The 5,881-nt window shown below is 32.9% G+C and overlaps 1 non-coding gene across 1 annotated transcript; it reads left to right on the top strand.

Moving 5' to 3' along the window:
* Positions 1–291: 291 nt before the first annotated feature.
* On the top strand, positions 292–410 carry LOC112476178. The gene has a single exon (XR_003044979.1). It is a non-coding gene; the product is annotated as a 5S ribosomal RNA (ribosomal RNA).
* Positions 411–5,881: the final 5,471 nt, after the last annotated feature.

The following is a 5,881-nucleotide window of genomic DNA, read 5'->3' as shown; positions in this document are numbered from 1 at the left end:
TCAATAACAAGTAAGGAGATTGACTTAGTAATCAAAAACCTCCCAACACAGAAAATCTCAGGACCAGACAGTTTCACTGGTGAATTCTACCAAATATTTAAAGAGGAATTAATGCTAACTCTTCTCAAAATCTTCCAAAAAATTGAAGAGGAAGAAATACTTCTAATCTAATTTTATGATGCCAGCATTATTTTGATAGTAAAGCCAATAAAAACACTATAAGGAAAACTATAGACCAATATCGCTGATGAATACAGATGCAAAAACTCACAGCAAAATATTTTCAAGTATGTCTACGGCCATCCTACCCTGAACACACCCAATCCTATCTGATCTTGGAAGCTAAGCAGGGTCGGGCCTGGTTAGTACTTGGATGGGAGACCACCTAGGAAGACCAGGTGCTGTAGGCGTAAAAAAAAATTAAAATTCAAACTCAACAACATATTAAAATGATCATACCCCATAATCAAGGAGGATTATCCCTGAGATGATTCAACATACACAAATCAATAAATATTTTATACCATCTTAATAAAATGAAAGATAAAAATCATATATCTCAACAGATGCAGAAAGAGCATTTGACAAAACAATGTCCTTTCATAATAAAAACACTTAATAAAGTGGGTATAGAAGGCCATATAAGATAATTGCAGAGCCTATATCACCCTCAAAGTTAAAAGGTTGAATGATTTTCTTCTAAGATCTGTATCAAAACAATCCAATTCAAAAATGAGCAGAGGAACTAAATAGGCATTTTCCCAAAAGAGACATACAAATGGCTGGCCAAATAGTACATGGAAAGGTACTCAATGCCACTAATCACCAGGGAAATGTAAATGAAAACCACAATGAAATAACATCTTACACCTCTTAGAATGGCTATCATTAAATACAAAAAGGTAACAAGTGTTGTTGAGGATATAGAGAAAAAAGAACACTTCAACGCTATTGGTGGGAATGTAAATTAGTACAGTCACTATGAAGAGCAGTGTGGAGGTTTCTCAAAAAATTAAAAATAGAGCTACCATATGATTCAGCAATCCCACTTCTGGGTATACATACAAGGTATCTACTCTCCCATTTTCATTATAATATTATTGCAATAGCCAATATATGGAAACAACCTAAGTGTCCATCAATGTATGAATAAGTAAAGAAGATGTGGCATATATATATTTGTGTGTGTGTGTGTGTGCACGCGCACGCACACACATATATGTGTGTGTAGAGAGAGAGAAAGAGAATATACATATACACACACAATGGAATATGATTCAGCCATGATAAAGAAGGAAATCTTGCCATTTTCAACTTGGATGAATCTTGAGGGCATTATGCCAAGCAAAATAAGTCAGACAAAGACAAATACTGTATGATCTCACTTATATGTGGAATCTTTTTCGTTCTGGCTTTATTGAAATAGAATAATTAGTTGCTCATATTTACATTGTACAATTCAATGAGTTTTATTCAATTATAGTTGGCATACAATAATATATTGTTTCAGTTGTACAGCATAATGAATAGAGATCTATATAACTTACAAAGTAATCACTCCACTAAATCGATACCTCTCTTCCTCCTTACATATTTATTACAACATTATTAACAATTTTCCTAATGCTACACTTTATATCTTCATGTCTATTTTGTAACTATCCATTTGTACTTCTTAATTCCTTTGCCCTTTTTATCATCTCCCCAACCCCCATTTAGTAGCCCTCAAAATATTCTCTATATCTATGAGTTTATTTCCATTTTTGTTGTTGTTTATTTTTTTCTTTAGATTCCACGTGGACATGAAATCATGTGATATTTAACTTTATCTGATTTATTTCATTCAGCACAATACTCTCTAGGTCCATCAAGGCAACATATTTTTTCCACCCATTCCTTTTAGTCTGTGTATGTCATTTAATCTGAAGTGAGTCTCTTGTAGGCAGCATATATAGGGGTCTTGTTTTCTTATCCATTCAGCCACTCTATCTTTTGGTGGAGCACTTAATTCTTTTCCATTTGAGGTATTTGTTGATAGAAATATAGTTATTACCATTCTTTAGTGGACTCTAAAAAAGCCAAACTCATAGAAATAAAGAGTAGATTGGTAGTCTCTGGGGAGTGGGGGAAATGGGGAGATATTAGTCAAAGGATGAAAACTTCCAGTTATACGATTTTTAAGTTATGGGGATTTAGTGTACATCATGCTGATTATAGCTAACAATACTGGAATATATACTTAAAATTTGCGGAGTAGATCTCAAGTGTTCTCATCACAAAAAATGAAATAGCAATTAGGTGATGTGATGGAGGTGTTAGCTAATCATTTTGAAATATATAAGGGTATCAAATCAACTATCGTACACCTTAACCATGTTATAAGTCAATTATATCTCAATAAATTATATCTCAATAAATCTGAAAATAAACAAAAATATTTCTTCACGTTTTACATGTCACTGCTATGCCATACTGACTGGGACAAAGTACAAATACAATCAATGTATGACAAAATAAGATATGATTTTAGTTAAAATATACCAACATGCTTATATTTAGATTAGTAAAATTTCTTCAGGATTTAATCTAATGAAGTCTACATATAGCATCCAACTACAGAATATTGAAGAATGAGCTAAAAATTATCAGGTTCAGAGGAAAGGCACTCAATAGTTGAACCTATATAATTACATATAAATCAAGAATTAAAATGATTCTTTAGTTGTGGGTATTAATGAGGAGAGAAGTACTTTTCATACTTAAAGGATCGAAGAAAGAACTTGGAGGGCTTATCCAAGCACTGTCCAGAGTAGCACTGTCCAACAGAAATAAAATGTGAACCACATATAAAAGTTAAAATTTCCTAGTGGTCACATTTTTTTTTAAAGTAAAATAATGCAGGTGAAATTAACTGTAATAATTATTCCTTTTAACCCAATACATCTAAAATATTATCATATAAACATTTAATTAATATTAACATTTATTAATAAAATACTTTCCATTATACTTTCAAACTAAGTCTTTGAAATCCTGTATGTATATTACATTTAAAGTATATCGCAATAGGACAAACTACGTTTCAAACGTTCAATAGCCATATGTGGCTAATGTCTGCTGTACCAGACAGTACAGATTTAGAGCAAAGGCTCTCAAGCTTTAGCATGCATTGGAGGCTTGTTATAAGACAAATTCTAGGTCCCGGTCCAAAGTTTCTGATTCAATAGATTTGAGATGGGGCCTGGGAATTTGCATTTCTAACAAATTTGGTGATGATGCTGCAAACTACATTTTGAGAACCAGTAATTTGGAAAATTCACTGAAATATTCTCCTTACTCAATTTATGGGAATCTGATTGCAATAATTCTTTAACTCTTTGAGAGCATTTGCATCAGGTGAAGAAAGAGAGCATGATTAGTCTTCTCTTCATGCCACTCTTATTTTTGACATTGTGGTTCAGGAAGTTCTGGGACAACATCAAGGGTAAAAACATTCACATCATATGGGTACCAGAAGGAGAAGAGAGAGAGCAAGGAATTGAAAACCTATTTCAAGAAATTATGATGGAAAAATTCCCTAACTTGGGGAAGGAAATAGACATATGACTCCAAGAAGCTCAGAGACCCAAACAAGATGAACCCAAAGAGATCCACACCAAGACACATCATAACTAAAATGTTAAAGGTTAAAGACAGAGAAAAATCTTAAAAGTGGTAAAAGAAAAGCAGTTAGTTACCTACAAGAGTGCTCCCATAAATCTGTCAGCTGATTTCTCAACAGAAACTTTACAGGCCAGAGGGTTTGGCACAAAATATTGAAAGTGATGCAAACCCAGGACCTACAACCAAGATTGCTTTGCCCAGGGAAGCTATCATTTAGAATTGAAGGATTGATAAAGAGGTTTCCAGACAAGAAAAAGCTAAAGAAGTTCACCACTAGGTCAGTACTACAGGAAATGTTAGAGGGACTTCTTTAGGAAGAAGAAAAATATATATATCAAAAATATAAATAAAGAATGGCAATAACTACATATCTATCAACAAGTACTTCAAATGAAAAAGAATTAAATGCTCCAATCAAAAGATAGGGTGGCTGAATGGATAGAAAAACAAAACCCTTACATAGGCTGCCTACAAGAGACTCGCTTTAGATTAAAAGACACACAGAGGCTAAAAGGAAGGGGATGGGAAAAGATATTTCATGATGGACCTAGAGGGTGTTGTGCTGAGTGGAGTAAGTCAGATAGAGAAAAACAAATGCCATATAATTTCATATACATGTGGAATTTAAATAACAAAACAAACAAACAAACAAACAAAACAGAAATAAACTCATAGATACAGAGAACATTTTGAGGGTTACCAGATGAGAGGGGTTTGGAGAGCCGGGTGAAAAGCAGGGAAGGAATTAAAAAGTACAAATTGGTAGTTATAGAACACTCATGGAGATATATAAATACAGCATAAGGAATATAGCCAATAATACTGTAATAACTGTGTATGGTGTCAGAGGAGCACTAGATTTATTGGGGTGATCACTTCATGAGTTATACAGATTTCTAATCACTATGCTGTATGCCTGAAGCTAATATAATATTGTATGCGAACTACAACTGAAAAAAAATTAGTTAAAAAAAGAGTACAAAAAGGCTGAAATGACTGGGCTGTTCTAGTATGATGTAAAGACCATTGATTATAAGTTACAAGACTTGGGTTTCATTCTGCAGTCTAATCTTATTAGCTGTGCAAGTTGGAACAAATTAGTTGAATATGTAAAATCTTAGCTATTTATTTCACAGAGTTGAGAGGATAACTGGTAACATTTAGTGAGGACAAAATATATCTTAGTCATTATAATTTATATAAATCAAAACCTCAGTTCTTGAGAATACAAAATGCTAAGTAATTTTTAACATTTATAGAGAATGAATCACGTTTGAAGTATTTTAAAATATTATTTTATATATCATATCTTACAACTAATACTATGTTGTTTTATGATAGTAACCAAATATGATTTAAAAATGTACTTTACAAGCTTATTTACTATATTTTTTTAACTGCAGAAGAGAGCATCATAGAATTAAGAAAATTTACAGATAGAATGTAATAAAACACCCTCCAAACCTAGTTGAATTATACTTCAAGTGGTCTCACTGCTTTAACAGAAAAGAAGCCTATGTCTCATTGTTGTCATGATTGTATATGAGTTACACAGGCCACTTTGTACTTGGCTGTACTCTAGCCTCTGAGATGTCCTGTGACATCTCAACGGACTGAAAAAAGGACAAAGAAGAGAAGACTTTGGCCCCAAAGTCTCTTCTCTCACGTTACATTGACCAAATTAGTCATCAATTTCACTGCAAGAGATGTCTAGGAATTGCAAATGTACATGTATATAAGGGGTTACCAACAGTAATTAGCTGTACCAGCCAAAATCATAATTAGATGAAGATTTCAACTTTTGAAATTACAGTTTCGAGATAATGATGAGCCATTTTGGCTTAAATTTAAGAGTTGTGCTGCCTGACTCAACATCTCAGCACAGGGAGTATTATACATAGTATATTTTGAAATTGTAATTATGATTATAATACAGTCTTCTGAGAGCAATTTTTGACTAGACAAATTTTATATTAATCACTCACAAGTGAGCTGCATAAAAATGAACCTGCATCAATGTGAGCCTCAGAAAAAAATATGAGAAGCCTGGAATGAACAAAATGTGATCATAAAAAAGTTATGTTCTAAAATATCTAGTGATCAGGTCAAACATACCAATATCCACTTGGACATGAAAGATAATGCACACACTGCTTAAAAATCCAAAGATATTTAAAACAAGTGCTGCATGAAGAATCCCTTAGAAGTATAGCTTTCA

Source organism: Pteropus alecto, unplaced genomic scaffold, assembly GCF_000325575.1.
Source record: "Pteropus alecto unplaced genomic scaffold, ASM32557v1 scaffold272, whole genome shotgun sequence".
Lineage (NCBI taxonomy): Eukaryota > Metazoa > Chordata > Mammalia > Chiroptera > Pteropodidae > Pteropus > Pteropus alecto.
Note: the sequence above shows the minus strand (reverse complement) of the source record. Positions and strands in the feature narration are given on the sequence as shown.